At 35.9% G+C, this 18,475-nt stretch overlaps 1 protein-coding gene across 6 annotated transcripts in view; it reads left to right on the forward strand.

Moving 5' to 3' along the window:
- Window positions 1–18,475, forward strand: part of BAZ2B (bromodomain adjacent to zinc finger domain 2B) — a 313,340-nt gene that overhangs the window by 67,868 nt on the left and 226,997 nt on the right. For 3 of the 6 annotated variants that reach the window (XM_061135319.1, XM_061135324.1, XM_061135325.1), the window contains one exon: window positions 4,661–4,703. The gene's annotated coding sequence lies outside the window, so the exon portion shown is untranslated. Of the gene's footprint in view, window positions 1–2,489; window positions 2,651–4,660; window positions 4,704–18,475 lie in introns of all 6 variants that reach the window. The other 3 variants (XM_061135321.1, XM_061135322.1, XM_061135323.1) reach the window with 2 other exon arrangements.

The raw sequence follows: 18,475 nt of genomic DNA on the forward strand, positions 1-18,475 counted from the left end.
TTTCATTGGACAGCTTCATATAGAAGCTGAGAATAGAGTTGTCCCATTATATCAGTGGGTAATAGATTCTAGGACTTGTTACGGATATCATAATCCATGGAAGCTCAAGTCCATTATATAAAGTGGCATAGTACGGTCAGGTCTCCCTTATCTGTAGGATGTGGAGACCACATCCCATGGATATTGATACTGTGTTCCACTAGTGGTAGATCACATTTTTACCAGTTTTCTCAGATATAGATCCCTGTTACTTACAATATCATTTCCCTCCAAAGTATTGCTTATCAAAGTATGTGATTTTTTCCCTACCAAACAATTTCCCCAAGTAATAAAAAAGAACAATAATGCATAGGATTTGAAAGAGCTAGATGATGATAGAAACATGTTTAGATTTTTATAAAGTTTGTTATTAATCTTAAAAACATATGCCAAATTCTGCATAGTGTGATTCTCTAAAAAATGAATGATAGACACAGACTTTCCATGCTACAGTCCAAGTTTCCAACACTGAAACAGCCTACAAGTAGCATATGGTTTATGAGATTACTTTTCATTCATATATTTTAGAGGTAATTTTTATTATATAACCACACCTTGAAAAGAACATAGAATACAGAGAAAACATTAAATTGATTTATAAATGAATGATTAAATATTTTAGTGACTAATACTTTAAGTGAAGGCACTAGTGGTAAAGATGGACTTTTGGTGGCTCAGATGGTAAAGACTCTGCCTGCATTGCAGAGACCTGGGTTCGATCGCTGGGTTGGGGAGATCTCCTGGAAAAAGAAATGGCGACTCACTCCAGTATTCTTTCCTGGAGAACTCCATGGACAGAGGAGCTTGCTGGGCTACAGTCCACGGAGTCGCAGAGTTGGACACAATTGAGCAACTAACACACACAGTGCTAAAGACCCCACCTGTCAATGCAAGAGACATAAGAGACATAGGTTTGATCCCTGGGTCAGGAAGATCCCCTGGAGGAGGGCATGGCAACCCACTCCAGTATTCTTGCCTTGGAGAATCCCTTGGACAGAGAACCCTGGTGGATACAGTCCATGGGGTTTCCTAGAGTTGGATATGACAGAAGCGACAGTGTGCACGCATGCAGCATATATTTCCGTGTTTAGATTGAGTAGGATGAGAAAATGTCAGATTTTTTAATTCATTTATTCCTTTGAATGTTTTCAGTAAGTTAGGTATGGATAAATATCCTAACTTTGTGTATATTGAAACTTAAACGTAGGGTTATCAAGTGAAGGTAAAGCTAAAATTCATTATATAAGGAAAGACTTTTTCCATTTGGGGGCAGAGAAAGAAGAAAAATAGTTTCATCCTAATTAATGGAAACATATGATTGTAGCTTAAAATTCTTTTCCCACACTTTAACATTATTAGGTGTTTTCTGAGGGTAAATATAGTTGAGATTTTCTCTGTGCATATTTACTAAAAAAGGTGGTTTATAGGGGAAAAATACATAACCAGTACATTAGTTGAATTATGTTTTCATAAAATGTATTGCTACTTTTTTATAATATGTCTAATTTGAATATATTTCCTAGTGTTAAGATGATTTTTTAAAAATTACCTTTTCCTTGATTATAAAAGCCACCCAGGGTTTTTATCAGAAGCTTTGTCTGGCTTTACCCTCTAGAATCGTTTTAATTTCAAATGTTTTTTCCTCATGTATTTGTAAATACCTGGTAAGTTATGTGTAAAAATTGATACCATGATGAAAGAATGTCTCTGCTAGGTTTTTATACTTTGAGGATTAGGACTTTAAATCAAGTAGCATTTTACACCATAGACTTAGTCTTAATTATCTTGTTTTTTTTCCCAAAAAATAAACATTTATCTTTTTATTCAGTTACTTACATTATTTAAATGTAACTATTTAAAAATATTTAATATCTTTTTTAATTTAAGAGTCTTGTGAAAAGTATAATTGGTTCTTTCATAAGACTTTTTGTATTGACTGTTCACATCACAAGCTTGTTTTTTTTGGTATTGATTGAAGTTGAGTGCATAAAGGAGTTCCCTGCAGGCAGGTCTTTGGATTCAAAGAGTAATGTGTTCCATCTATATGCTTCTGATCTGATTTGATATGGTGGGAGCATGGATAGTTCAGAGAGAATTAATTTCCTGTCTTATATTCTCTTATCCATCCTTGTATAATTTAAAACTAACATGTTCTGCACCTTGATAATCTTTCCTCTTTTGCCTTCAGTCTATTTTTCCTTTCTCTATTTCTTGGACTTAAAAAATAACAAAACGGAAGACATTTTCACCTCTCTTGCTTCCCATGAACCTTACTTATGCATGCTTAGTTGCTCAGTCATGTCCAACTCTTTGCAGCCCCGTGGACTGCAGCCTACCAGGCTCCTCTGTCCATGGAGATTCTCAGGCAAGAATACTGGAGTGGATTGCCATGCCCTCCTCCAGGGGATCTTCCCAACCCAGGGACTGAACCCAGGTCTCTCTCATTGCAGGCAGACCATCTCAACCACCAGGGAAGCCCAAGAATACTGGAGTGGGTAGCCTATCCTTCTCCAGGTGATCTTCCCGATCCAAGAATCAAGCCAGCGTCTCCTGCACTGTAGGTGGATTCTTTACCAGCTGAGCTACCAGGGAAGCCCAAGCCTTATTATAGGTATTCCCTAAATTCTGCTTAATGGTCTGTCTTTACTTTATATTCATTTCCTTGGTGAACTCATCCACTCTCTTGGCTTGAATTGTACTTATTTATATGACTCATTTTTTAAATCTTGGACTATTCTAAATCATGATTTCTACCTGTTGTTGAGAAGTGTCTCCATTTGAATGGCCTTTGGTAACATTGGGCTTATTTATTGTCCAACATGAAAGTCACTCTACCACTGCAGGTTTATTTCATTGTATCCCCGATAATCTTTCATTCTCTGATGTCCTTGTTGTTGTACTTAGTTTAGCATGAACTACTTTTATTTCTCCATGTAAGATATTGCTTGGGTTTCCCATTCTATCTGTACTCATCTTCACTGTCCAGACCTTCATTATATCACACCTGTAACTCATTGCACCCACTTTCACACCACTCCCTGCTTTTCCCATTTTTTTTTTTTTTTTGAACTTCCCAAACTCTGCCTGTAGTGATTTTTTAAAAATGCATACAAAGTTGTTATGGCATATTTTTCTTAAATAGAAATTGTAAGCATTTTTATTTATATGTCCCTCTGGGCATAGTGCTAGATGCAGTAAGAAATCAATAAGTAATTGTTCACTCATTCATTCAGCAGCTCTTTCTTGAGTAGTTGTTGGGTTTCAGCTATTATACTAGTACTCCAGTGATCTTCTCTTACAGAGCTTGCAGCTGAAAAACAGTCTCTGGTGGTAACAGAAGGCTTCTCTGAGAAACTGACATTTGTTATCAGACTGAATGAAGTAAGAAAGCCAGTCTTGTAAAAATACGGGGAACAATTGCTCCAGGCTGAGAGAACAGCAAATGTCAAGGCCCTGAAGAGGGACAGGTTTGGTATATTTGGGGAATATCAAAAAGGTCATTGTGACTGGAACGTAGTAAGAAGAGAGTGGCAGAAGTTGTAGTCAGGAAACTAGGTGACAGAGAGACCATGGTAGGTATTAGAGATTATATTCTAATTGATGGAAAAGCCATTGGATAGTTTTGAGTAAGGGAGTGATGTGAGCTGATAACATTTGTCGCTGAGTTAAGGACAGTAGACTAGAATAGTGATATAGGAGAGCAATATCTTGAACTAGTGAGGTAAAAAGCAGTAATAAGGACAGAATGAGGAAGAATGGTTGGCAGGATAGATTGGATGGGAGGTGTGAGATAGAAAAAGGAACCAAGGAAAACTCAGTTCTGTGTGCTCGGACAAGTCATGTATCCTCTCCAATGTCTGTTTTCCTGTGTGTATAAGAAGAAGTACCTCTTTCCCACTTTGAAGGACGTGTTATGAGGAAATGAAATAATAATGAAAGCTAATTATGAATCTTAAAACACCATTAATGTAGTATAACTTTTAAACACCAAACATTTAAAAGCTCACCTTAAATTACTTCCCTGGTCGCTCAGCTGGTAAAGAATCCGCTTGCAGTACTGGAGAGGCCAGTTCAACTCCTGGATCAGGAAGACCCCTGGAGAAGGGATAGGCTATCAACTCCAGTATTCTTAAGCTTCCCTGGTAGCTCATCTGGTAAATAATCTGCCTGCAATGCAGAGTTTCTCCTGTTGATTGATAATAGGTAGTAGATCATGTTTTGGGCTTAGACTGAACAGCTGATCTAATCACAGAAAAAAAAGGATACCTGTCTGTCATTTGTTTTATAGTATATTTAAGACATTGTGATTCTCTTCTTGGTAAATATTTGAAAAAAATAAAACTAACCCGAGTGACCTATTTTTTATTTACTAATATGTTTACTCTGGGGTGTTGTTGATTATAAATGAAACATAATTTGCCATGCTATAAGAAATAATGACCTATAAATAAACTCTAGGTGTTTTATGCTTATTTGTGTCATGCCAATTGTACTTTTCCTGATAATTTTAGAATACCTTATGGCATCATGACAGACAAATATTCTAAACAAAGTTTTTAGTTTTTGAAATTACTTACTCAAGTATGATTCAGCTGAATGTATTTCTGTTTTCCTATTACAGATTTCTCAACAGTGATGTCACAAGATTGACCACATTGATCACAGTAAGACTAAAATGATAATTAAGCTTTTAAAGATGTCTTGTTTTCTCTGAGAATGAGAATTAAGTTAGAAAATATTTATAATTTTTAATTGTTACTCTTTCTTTCAACAGTCAATTGAATATTTACATTTAATGATTCACATCTCACACTCTATAGTCTATTTAAATAGTTCTTTAAATGATTTTAAACACTTTAAATGAAAATTATCCTTAATTTATAACTGAAATTATATACCCAATTATATATATATATATTTCAGTGTGAATCATAACCTGAACATCATCGTTTTTAGTTTTGTTTTTATAAAATATGGTACAAAATATTTAAGGTGAATCCACATTAGGAAAAAGATTATAAAAATAAAATTACTTGAGACTGTAATCACATATTATGAAGGACTGTGAAAACAGCCTTCTTGAAAGGATTCTTAGACTTCTTTATTAACATTTTCATTGATGTATAGAGTCTTCCAAATATGGAGAGTTGTTCAAAAGGATAGTTTTCTTAAGAAACAGATACTTTTCCTCTTTAATTTTAAAATGTTAATTTCTACTGTGTATAAGGAAATATGCTACATAAAGAAGAACCTTATCCAAAGTTTTGATCTATATTATTAGAAAATTCTAACTAGTAAAATCTGAATTGCAGTAATGAAATTTTACAGCATTTTTGAAAACGCCTTTTAAATAACAGAGGAAAAAATTGAGTATATTATTTTTTCAGTGAATCTGCTCCTTTAATCCTATTTTAATTGTTCATTAGAAGCAGTATTTATCAGAAATGTTAATCTGTATATATATAATCTTTATGTTTTAACATTTTTTTTGAAAACTGGTTAATTTGTTAAATTTAACATTTTTCAGAGTCCAGAGAGGGCTTTTATTGTATTTTTAAAGGCTTTATCATCATCGTTGAGTCTACAGATTTTTATGGCATGTTCATTCATTTTCCTAAGGGAGCATTTTAAATATCTCTGATTTGTAGCTCTTTGCTTATTTGTTTTTTCTTAATCAGAACTTTATGGCCCTCACTAATGGTTTACAGCAAGATATTAACATATTTCTGTAGCATCCTCTGTTTTGCATCTAATGTTTTATAATCAAGGAAGTTAAAATTAACATCGTATGAAAAACGTTTTTTTTTAATTTAAAAAATGCTGACCCTCAGTACATTTTAGAGTAATATTAAGAGAACATTTAATTGCAACTGTTTAAATTCCAGAATTTCACGAAGAGAGGTGGTGTTTAGATTTAACATTATCAGATGATAAATAAGTTAAAACTAAGTATTCATATGAGAGTTTCATAAGTACCTGATAACAGAAACCCTTTCTCGTAATGTCAAGGTTGTGAAGCTTTCTCTAGCCCCTTAAGTCAAGAAGAGTGGGTAGATTTCAACACTGATTCAGGCTGAAAGTACTGCGAGAGTAGTTCAAGTGTTGACCATGGGACTGAAATAAAATGAGACCAGGGGAAGGCTGATATAGTCAAAGAAAATGGAGAGATTAAAGGACTAGGGTAGATAACATGTGGTTGAAATGGGGATATTATAGATTTTTTCAGAGCTGAAGCTGTACTAAGTATTTATATATTATATAATATATAGCTTATATATATAATTTTTTCTTCAGAAATTTTCAGAACTCAGAATTTCTGTTTTTAAGCTCTATGTTATTGGAGTCAGCAAAAAGTTTGTTTAGATTTTTCCATAACATCTTTGGCCAACCCAGTATATTCCACTGAAATGTCATTATCTTCTAAATGATCTATCTCTTCTTCCTGGCCATTAGCAATTCTACTGAACCTATACATATGTGATCCTCAGTTTATTTTTATTAAAGCATTGCTCTAACTCTTTTGTTTCTCTGCTTGAAGATGTTTAACGGCTTTCCATTTCTTAGAAAGTTTGGATTTGAGCATACAATCCATTTCTTGTATGCTCAAATCCAAACTTTCTAACTTGGTATTCAAGACCCCTCCTCAGTTTGGCTGTAACATATTTCCCAGACAAATATCTTATTATTCAAGAAGAAAACCCCTACATTCCACAAAATGTGGACTACATACTCCACCCTGGATAGACATTTTGTCTCCATACTTACATTCATGTCATTCCCTTTTTCTAGAATATTCTTTTTCTTTTTCAGGCTTTTATGCTCTTGATGAAATCAAATCTCCTCTTGAATGTCCTGTACACGTGTAATCATCTTTCTGAGGCCTTCCCTAATCATCCTAATTGAAAATAACTGTCTCTCCTTAGTTGTTTGGTAATACTCAATTTTTATTATTCCTATGTAACTTATAACATATATTCCCCTGTATTTTGCATATTTTAATATGCATTTAATAAATGCATATTTTAATATGTACTTGCTAATTGTATTCAGCACAATGTGTTGTTAGTAGTCATAAATACCCACAAAGAACTAAATTAGTATATTTGTGTGCTTGTGTACTCAGTCATGTGTGACACTTTGTGAACCCCCCAAGGAATGTAGACTACCAGGCTCCTCCATCCATGGGATTTCCCAGGCAAGAGCACTGGAGTGGTTTGCCATTTCCTTCTGCAAGGAATCTTTCCAACCCAGGGATCGAACCTGCGTCTCTTTTGTTCCTGCAGTGGCAAGCAGATTCTTTACCACTGAGCCACCTGGGAAGCCAGAGTATCTTTCAGCTTGGTTCAGTTCAGTCGCTCAGTTGTGTCCGACTCTTTGTAACCCCATGGACTGCAGCATGCCAGGCCTCCCTGTCCATCACCAGCTCCAGGAGTTTACCCAAACTCATCTCCACTGAGTTGGTGATGCCGTGCAACCATCTTATCCTCTGTCGTCCCCTTCTCCTCCCGCCTTCATTCTTTCCCAGCATCAGGGTCTTTCTAGTGAGTCAGTTCTTCGCATCAGGTGACCAAAGTATTGGACTTTCAGCTTCAGCATCAGTCCTTCCAATGAATATTCAGGACTGATTTCCTTTAGGATTGACTGGTTGGATCTCCTTGCAGTCCAAGGGACTCTCAACAGTCTTTTCCAACACCGCAGTTCAAAAGCATCAATTCTTTGGCACTCAGCTTTCTTTATAGTCCAACTCTCACATCCATACATGACTACTAAAAAAACCATAGCTTTGACTGTTCGGATCTTTGTTGGTAAAGTGATGTCTCTGCTTTTTAATATGCTGTCTAGGTTGGTCATAGCTTTTCTTCCAAGGAGCAAGTGTCTTTTAATTTAAGGGCTGCAGTGAACTTCAGATGTTCAAGCTGGATTTAAAAGCAGAAGAACCAGAGATTAAATTGCCAACATCTGTTGGATCACTGAAAAAAGAATATCTTTAGTTTTCTTACATTAAAATTGAAACAAGGATACTAATACATCAACATCCAAAACTGAGCCATAGGAAGCAAGCTAGATAGGAAAGAGCATAACTCTTAGAACCAGAGCAAGTGCAAGTACTGAGGTCACTGTATGTATACTGTGTATATGACCTTTAGCAAGTCAGCCTCTTTGTGCCTCAGTATTTTCACAAAATGACTTATGCATATATTTAAAAAGATTTTTATAAATATTAATTACCTTTCTTCCCTCTTAATTAACTTTTTGGTTTGCTCTTTTATTGATATGAGAAGGGATCAACTATGAAGAATAGGGATATATCCTAATTTACCTTACTCCACACTATGATCTTTTCATCTATTCATTTTAATATATATATTTTTACTTTCTACCTTATATATAGAAATGATAACTTTGTTCACTCACATAAGATCCAGGAAAGAAGCTGATTAGATCTGTTGATATAATGTGATTTTTGGGGAAGTGGGGGAAGGGAGTCAGACCTCTAGAATACCAACATCTTAAAAGGCCAGAATTAACTTTAGAATAGTTTAGGTTGTGCTAAATTCCCCTTATGTAACAAATGACAAAACCAACATCCAAGAGTTTGAAGGTAGGTGGCTTGCATAACTGTTAAGAAGAGGAACTGGGTCGGAAAAACCTTTGCATTTGTGCTCTGATATTTAATATAGCTGTTTTCTCTTGAGTCAGTTACATAGTCTAAGATCCAGTTTGGTTTTTTTTCTCTGTTTAAAGTGGAATAATGTTTAATACTTCAAGAGTGTTGTGAATATTAAATGAAAAAATGCTTATTACAGAAGCACAAAACCCAGACTGAAGTGGTAAATTCTTTTGACCTCTTATCACAGTCATCATCATCTGTAAAGTTACTTGCCCAAAGTCACATACTTTGAGATCTTGATCAAAACCTGGTTTTTCTTTATTCTAATTTCTACTTCTGTTTTTGATCACTCTACATGATTAAAAATCCCTAAACAGCATTTGTAGGAGATACAGTAAACTAACTGATGGACTTTTTTCTTCCCAAATCTCCCCAAATCCTCTATCTTCTCTAAGAGATTTCATGCAGTTTCATTTACATGCAGTTTTGTTTATATGTAGTTTTATTAATACAATGGTTATATTTTATTTTAAATATTCTCATTTAACATTTTGACTCATATTTAATAACCTGTTACAAAGCAACTTTTATAATAATTGAAGTAGCTTTTTCTGTTTTATTGAAATTCCTTTTTCCTGTTGGTAATTTTACTGTGAATATTATTTAAACTTCATAGAGATTAATCTCTCCCAATAGAAATATTTAACTTAAAAATTGAAATTTAGAAGAAATTACTATATAACTGTACAGTATACACACTACTAGAAATATTGGTGTTAAATAGTAAATGTCAGTTATGTACCTATCTCAGATAACATATAACCAAACACGGCAATGATTGACTGTTGTACCCTAACATCAGTTTTCCTCATCTACTAATTTTTTCCCAGCCTATTACTACCTGGAATGAAAGTATCACTTTCAGTCTCACTTACAGCTAAATGTGGTCATGTGACTAAGTTTTAACTAGAGATACATAAGAAGTAGGACTGTGTGCAGCTTGTGTGGAAAGTAGCCTTAATAGAAGAGGGGTATGCCCTCTTTCCCCTCTTTCCTCTCTGCTTACTGATACGTGGATCTGATAAGTGAACAATAAGGGAAAACCACAAATTCAGAATGGGCAAAGCAGTAAGATTTAAAGTCCCTGGTAACTTCAGAATGTAATCTTGCCTACTCTTGACTTGTTTATACCCTTGACTTGATTGGGATAAACTTCTATCTTATAAGCCACTCAGTTTTGGGCTGTCACTCATAACCAAAATTTACCTTGATTTACATCAAGATAATATAACAGAGTTTACACCATTGTTTCAATGTCTTTGATTTATTTATATTTCATTTATTTCCATTGAACTCTGTTGTTACTTTTTGATGGCTTGAATTTTAGGAGAAGAATAGAATGATTCACTCTCTTTGTCTCAGAAAGGAGACTAGGGAAATCTTTAAAGAGAGGGTAGACATCTAGGCTAGGTTTTGAGGTATGAGTTACAAGAGATACAGAAAGAGAAAATAAGCATATAGATTGAAAACAACATGTATTCAGGGACATTCAACCATTTTAGTTCATTATTCTTGAAATGTAAAATTTGAGGAAGTAATGAGCCTAGAAGTCATATCTTATAGGAGTTTACAAACCAACAAGTTTGCTAAGTGCTGAGTACCTAATGAAGTTTCTTCTAATGTTAATAATTTTAGTATTACTCATGGTTTTTCCCATTAAATATTTTTTAAATAAATATATTTTTATACAAAGCATTTAGGAAGGAAGAACAAAACTATTTATTCACTCCTTAAGATACTAGATGATCTCTGTTTGAGTCTTTGACAAGTTTAGAAGACATAGTATTACATTTTACAGGTAAATAACTGAGTTAGAAGGGCAAGTGTCTTTCCCAGTGTGCTAGTTAAGTCATTATTTGGAAATTACAAAAATCAAACATTTAAGAACAAGTCTGCTATGTATTATATGACTTTTATTTTTCTTCTTTTGTAATACCAAAAAGAGAGTTATAGCCAAATTTAAAATATCTTTGATAAAATATATAACATTGGTCAAGCCAGAATTTATGAAAATAAAGAATTTCCATATTTTATGACAATGAATACATCTAAAACATTAAATTTAAAAATCTAGCATCTTAAAATCATAAACTATTTCTTAAACATTTTGTTTTCTAAAGTCTGAATTGTGAACATATCTTCAAAGTTAGTATATAGCAGCCATTTAAATTACTTTATACAGATCAATTTTCTGTTGCTATTGTGTATTTGAGTAAAAGAAACCTCCATTTACTACTATTGCATCTCACCAAAAAGTTGCATTTTTAACATTAAAGGAGCTAATAGTATGCATGGTGTGCTTAGCATGAGTACCTGTAGATAGGAATGATACCCTGTTGCAGAGACCCTACTGAACTTTCAACAAGTGAAAATGTACAATGTTACATACTTATTTGAATTAAAGATGGAAAGTGAAAGTGAAAAGTTGCTCAGTTGTGTCCAACTCTTTGTGACCCCATGGGCTACACAGTCCATGGAATTCTCCAGGCCAGAATACTAGAGTTTGTAGCCTTTCCCTTCTTCAGGGGATCTTCCCAACCCAGGGATCAAACGCAGGTCTCCACATTGCAGGCAGATTCTTGACCAGCTGAGCCACAAGGGAAGCCCAAGAATACTTGTGTGGGTAGCCTATCCCTTCTCCAGCAGATCTTCCTGACCCAGGAATTGAACCTGGGTCTCCTGCATTGCAGGCAGATTCTTTACCAACTGAGCTATCAAGGAAGCCCTGATTACTTAGATTAAAGATTACTTCTTATGTAAAAATTCTAAATGAGCTACTATTTAATAGATCTTCCTAAAAATGAAAGATACAGTAACCTTAATATAACTTAGTGATATAGAGGCATGAGAGAATGTAAAAGAAAAATTAATTTTCTAATTTGGTTTGGTATTTTTCATTGTAATCAGCAAAGAGTCTAGCACCTAGACTACTAGGTAAATATTTTCTAAATTAAAGTGACTTGAAAGTTAATCTGGCTAATAGATCGTCCTTTTCCTTTCACACCTTCTAAATTACCAGTGCACATATCTTCTGTGAGAACATTTGTTGAAATGTTGGTCATGGAGTTGGTAAAATACAAATAGAGTCTACAGAAACTGATGTAGAGATGAGCAGAAGTGTGTTATAGACTGAGGTATGGGATTATGATGTTCGACTCTCATTCTTTTTCTACTAATACACAAAGGAAAAACTGAAGAGGAGGAAAGATTTTTATATAAATGGAAATAGAAAAATTCTTACTGTATTATATCTGTGTTATTGTTGTTTAGTCTCCCAGTCGTGTCTGACTTTTGGCAACTCCATGAACTGCTGCACACCAGGCCTCCCTGTCCCTCACCATCTCCTGGAGTTTGCCTAAGTTCATGTTCTTTGTTTCAGTGATGCCATCCAGCCATCTCATCCTCTGATGCCCTCTTCTCCTTCTGCCCTCAATCTTTCCCAGCATCAGGGACTTTTCCAGTGAGTCATCTGTTTGCATCAGATGACCAAAATACTGGAGCTCCAGCTTTAGCATCAGACCTTCCAGTGAATATTCAGGATTGATCTCCCTTAAGATTGACTGGTTGATCTTGCTGTCCAAGGGACTTTCAAGAGTCTTCTCTAGCACCACAGTTCGAAGACATCAATTCTTTGGTGTTCTCCCTTCTTTACAGTCCAGGTCTTACAACCGTACGTGACCACTGGGAAAACCATAGTCTTGACTATAAGGACCTTTGTCAGCAGAGTAATGTCTGTGCTTTTCTATATATGGTCAAGGTTGGTCATTGTTTTTCTGCCAAGAAGCAATCATCTGATTTCATGGCTGCAGTCACCATCCAGTGATTTTAGAGCCCAAGAAGAGGAAATCTGTCACTACTTCCACCTTTTCCCCTTATATTTGCCATGCAATAATGGGGCCAGATGCCATGATCTTAGTTTTTTTAATATTTAGTCTTAAGACGGCTCTTTCACTTTCCTCCTTCACCTGCATCAAGAGGCTCTTTAGTTCCTCTTTGCTTTCTGCCATTAGAGTGGTATCATCCACATATCTGAGGTTGTTGATGTTTCTCTTGATTCCAGCTTGTAACTCATCCAGCCCGGCATTTCTTATGATGTGCTCAGCGTATAGGTTAAACAAACAGGGTAACAGCAGACAGCCCTATCGTACTCCTTTCTTGGTCTTTAACCAGTCAGTTGTTCCATACAGGGTTCTAACTGTTGCTTCTTTACCCACATACAGGTTTCTCAGGAGACAAGTAAGATGGTCTGGTATTCCCATCTTTCTAAGAGTGTTCCAGTTTGTCATGATCCACATAGTCAAAGGCTTTAGCATAGTCAATGAAACAGAGCTAGATGTTTTTCTGAAATTCCCTTGCTTTCTCTATAATCCAGCAAATGTTGGCAACTGGATCTCTAGTTCCTCTTCCTTTTCTAAACTCCCCTTAGACATCTGGAAGTTCTTGGTTCGCATAATGCTGAATCAGCCTAGCATGCAAGATTTTAAGCATGACCTTACTAGTATGGGAGATGAGTGCAATTATCTGATGGTTAACACATTCTTTAGTACTACCCTTCTTGGGAATTGGGATGAGGAATTGGGAATTGACCTTTTCCAGTCCTGTGGCCACTTCTGGGTCTTCCAGATTTGCTGACATAATGAATGCAAAACCTTGATGGCATCATCCTTTAGGGATTTGAATAGCTATGTTGGAATTTCATTCCATCAACTGGATTTCCAACAGCGGTGCTTCTTAAGGCCCACTTGACTTCGCACTCCAGAATGTCTGGCTGTGGGTGACAAACCACACCATGATAGTAATCCAGTTCATTAAGATCTTTTTTATACAGTTCTTCCATGTATTCTTTCCATCTCATCTTGATCTCTTCAATGTTTACTAGGTCTCTATCATTTTTATCCTTTATTGTGCCTGTCTTGGGGTGGAATGCTCCCTTGATGTTGCCAGTTTTCCTGAAGAGATCTCTAGTCTTTCCCCTTTTGTTGTTTTCTTCTATTATTAAGCACTGTTCATTGAAGAAGGCCTTCTTGTCTCTGCTGGGTGTTCTTTGGAGCTCTGCGTTTAATTGGATATATGTTTCCCTCTCTCTCTTGCTTTTCACTTCTCGTTGTTCTTCTGCTGTTTGTAAAGCCTCCTCAGACAACCACTGTGACTTCTTTTCTGTTTCTGTGGGATGGTTTTGTTTGCTGCCTCCTGTAGAGTATCACGGACCTCTGTCCATAGTTCTTCAGGCACACTGTTAACTAGACCTAGGCCCTTGCATCTCTTCATTGCCTTTACTGTGAATTCATACAGGTTTGATTTAAGTCATAGCTGTCTGGCCTAGTGTTTTTCCCAGTTTTCTTTAGTTTAAGCTTTAATTTTGTCATGAGAAGCTGATGATCTGAGCCACAGTCAGCTCTAGGTCTTTTTGTTGTTGTTGTTGTTGGCTGCACATAGCTTCTCCATCTTTGGCTACAAAGAATATAATCAATTTGATTTCAGTATTGACCATTTGGTGATGTCCATATGTAAAGTCATGGACATGTTGTTGAAAAAGGATATTTGCTAAGACTAGTGCATCCTCTTGGCAGAATTCAGTTAGTCTTTGCCCTGCTTCATTTTGTTCTCCAAGGCCAAACTTGCCTGTTACTCCAGGTATATCTTGACTTCATACTTTTGCATTCTAATCCCCCAATGATGAATAGAACATCTTTTTTAGGTGTTAGTTCTAGAAGGTCTTCTAGATCTTCGTAGAACTGATCAGCTTCTTTAGCGTAGGTGGTAGAGGCATAGACTTGGATTATTGTGATGTTGAATGGCTTGCACTGGAAATGACTCATTCTGTCATTTTTGAGTTTGCACCAAATACTGTATTTTGGACTCTCTTGTTGATTTTGAGGGCTACTCTGTTTCTTCTATGGTATTCTTGCCCCCAGTAGTGGATATAATGGTCATTTGAATTAAATTCGCTCATTCCATTTTAGTTCACAAAATGGATGTTGATGTTTATTCTTACCATCTCCTACTTGACCACGTCCAGTTTTCCTTGATTCATGGACCTAACATTCCAGGTTCCCATACAATACTGTTCTTTGCAGCATCAGATTTTACTTTCATCACCAGACCCATCCACAACTGAGCATTGTATCCGCTTTGGTCTAGCTGCTTCATTCATTCTGGTCTATGGTAATTCTCCTCTGCTCCTCCCCAGTAGCATATTATTTGTTTAGCCACCTTCAGACCTGGGGGACTCATCTTTTGGTTTCATATCTTTTTGGCCTTTTATACAGTTCATGAGGTTCTCACTGCAAGTATACTGGGGTGGTTTGCAATTCCATCCTCCAGTGGATTAAGATGTGTCAGAACTCTCTGCTATGACCCATCCATCTTGGGTGGCCCTGCACAGCACGGCTTGTAGCTTCATTGAGTTACGTAAACCCCTTCGCCATGACAGGGCAGTGATCCTTGAAGTGGGTATTACATCATAAGGGTACCTAAAATTAGCATGTCATAGATGTTAAATAAGTCTAACTAATAGAAATATTCCTTATGTTTTCCTTATGTGAGTATCTTTAAAAAGCATTACATCAATAAGTATAAGTAAACTTTTCCACATGCAAAGTATGCCATTTATTTTTATGCTGCTTGGAATCTTATTTTCTGATTTTCTTTCTTAGAGGAAAACTCCTCACTTTTTGTTCATAAAATTGATAATTTTCTCTTTATTGCCTTTGCCAATGAATATTCCTGTCTTTTTTTACTCAAGTTTGTGTCATATTTTCAATCTTATGGCAAAGAAATTATAGAAAACTTAAACACTTGGCACTAAACTCACATGTCACAGCTGCCCTCAAATGTTACCTCCTCCATAAAACCTCTGCAGTTGGAATTAATCTCCCCATCATTTCTGCCTGTATAGTGTTTGTTATTTCTATTATAGCATTGTTCTTCAACATTGGATCCTTGGACCTGAGTACATAGATATGTTCTCTCTGTGGGAGAGAGAGTGTTTACTACAAGAATTTATAAATTTCAACCCTAATAAAAAAGAAATATTCTTGGATCATCTAAGATGCTTACCTTATAAGCTGTTACTTCATTAGACTTTCAGGACTATGAATGTGTTAAGTCAGTTTAATGAGAAAAGAATAAAAATAGATTTGATAGGTGCAGATGGTTCATTTGTACCAACTGAGAGCCAGTTGACATCGAAATGAACTAAATTTTAGCTTTGTAGAGTTTTAGTAGAAAGAAATGGTGGGAATATTAAATTGTTGATGGAACACTAGTATGTGTTATAAGTATACATATGTGTGTGTGTGTGTGTGTGTGTGTATGTATGTTCAGTCACTCAGTCGTGTCTGACTCTGCAATCCTACTGGACTGTAACCTGCCAGGCTCCTCTGTCCATGGAATTTTCTGAGCAAGAATACTGGAGTAGGTTGCCGTTTCCTCCTCTAGGGGATATTTCTGACCCAGGGATCAAAGCCATGTCTCCTGTGTCTCCTGAATTGGCAGGCAGATTCTCTGCCACTGAGCCACCTATAAGTTATGCATGCCAAACTCAAATGTAATTGGAACGTAATGGGGAAAAAGCAGTCAGCACCATATTCATGTTGAGTATAGTGATTTTGTTTGAGCAAAAATATCATATTGATAGCAATTTGTTTTTGTTTTTTTTTGATAGCAATTTGTAATCTGTTAGTTTTCTAGTTTTTATGTACATAGTTTGTAAATTTGTTTTGATACTATTTTTACTATAGTAAGACCTGAAAGCAAGAAGAGTTTATCCTTATCCATAATTTTGCTTTTTCAGGTACTTCAGTAATGGAATTGTGTATCTGTTAGCACCTGTCCACAGCACATTTTTCCCTCTTTATAAGGATTTATATACACCCAAGTTTCAGAAACATTCTTACAGAGCCTTTATCTGCCTGAGATGAGTTGTGTGTTTGGCTCTTTCACCTATTTGATTGTAAAGTTCTTACAGTAAAGTCATACACTATGTTAAATTCATTCTGGTTTTTTTTTTTTTTTTTTTAAAGATTTTTTTATGTGGACCATTTTTAAAGTCTTTATTTAATTTGTTACAGTATTACTTCTTTGTTTTTGTGTTCTGGATTTTGAGCCATGGGGCATGTGAGACTTTAGCTCCCAGACCAAGGATTGAACCCACACCCCCTGCAATGGAAGGTGAAGTCTTAACCACTGGACCACAGGGAAGTCTCTGTTTTATTCATTCTTGCCAAGTAGTACTAGTGGTAAACATCCCATCTGCCAATCCTGTAGACACAAGAGATGTGGTTTCGATCCCTGGGTTGGAAAGATTCCCTGGAGGAGGGCATGGCAATCCACTCCAGTATTCATGCCTGGAGAATCCCATGGACAGAGGAGTCTGGTGGGCTACAGTCAATAGGGTAGCACAGAGTCGGATACGACTGAAGCAACTTAGCAATGCGTACACGCAGTTCCATTAGCATTGATTACAATGCGTTCATTCTTGCAGTCCCATTAGAGCTGATTACAATGCCTTATCTCCAGTAGAGGCACAACAGAAATTTATGCAGAAAACTGGCCTACGCAGATGTTGATAGACCAGTATTGATAATCTGTTCAATTAAACTAGAATAGATAAATATGTAGAAAACAATATAGGAAAAACACATTTTAACAGTTTGAAAATTCATACAAGTTAACAAATTCTTCTTTTAAATTAAATATCCTATAGAATTTTGGTCACTTATAGTGTTGTATGAATCACTTTAATTTGATAGTCAAAGGATCTGTAGGGTAATAGCAAAATAAAGGTTTCATGGCAGGCTAGAACTGAATGTGGAGATGTAACCAGAGTGCTTCAGGTAGCAAGACAGTGCATCATTGCAAAATATAGTTTTGTATAGTTAGGGCAACTTAAGAGCCTTGGTTTCCTAGGTGAGAGGAGACAAAAGAGAGGGGAATAGAGAAGGATATGGGAAGGTACTAAAGGCAGTATATCCCTCCTTTTTTGTAATGGCCTGAAGCCACAGTGCCTCAGGAACATTCCCTTTAGCTTAGACCAAAGTAAAACTGGCATAAATTTAAATCTTCTAGAATAATATAGCAAGTATATTTTATACTTTCCCGATTCTTTTATGGTAGATTTTTGTATAGTGTTGACATGGCATAGAGTTCAGTTGTCTTGTTAACTTCTTCAGAGTATTCCTATTTCCTGTTTAAATTGAATTACCTATTTCTAAATTTCAAAGCCATTCAAAGTTAGCCTTGTTCTATCCAGGTAACTTCATTTTCCTCTACTTTTCCAACACAGTTTGTTTCCTAGTCAGAACAATCCTATAGCCACAACGTACAATGATGATTTTGTCTACATGTCTTTTCCTATACATCGTTTCCTTTCTTGCAGTGTTGTTACCTTTCTTTCTCCAGTGCCAATTCATTCTTCAAGTGGTCTTGTCATGTTTTATGACGACTGTGACCTTCACTGAGCTTCCTTTCCTGTCAACACTTGATATTTATTTCCTACCCACAGACCTCTTTTTAAAATTTTAGAACCCCTATTTCCAGCTCTGGGTGTGACATTCAAGCCTGGCCATCCCACTGATGCTAATTCAGGATGTCTAAAGTTGACTCGTTCTCTTCCAATTCCCCAGAAACTTTTCCCTCTCTGTATATTCCCTGTCTTGGTCAGTGATATCAACATTTAGTCAGCCACCAAAGCATGTTAGTTACCTTCTTCAAAAATGCTCTTCTAGTCTGACATCAAATTCTGTTCATTCTCTGTATGCGATG

The sequence above is a fragment of the Dama dama genome, chromosome 33 (assembly GCF_033118175.1).
Source record: "Dama dama isolate Ldn47 chromosome 33, ASM3311817v1, whole genome shotgun sequence".
NCBI classification, from domain to species: Eukaryota; Metazoa; Chordata; class Mammalia; order Artiodactyla; family Cervidae; genus Dama; species Dama dama.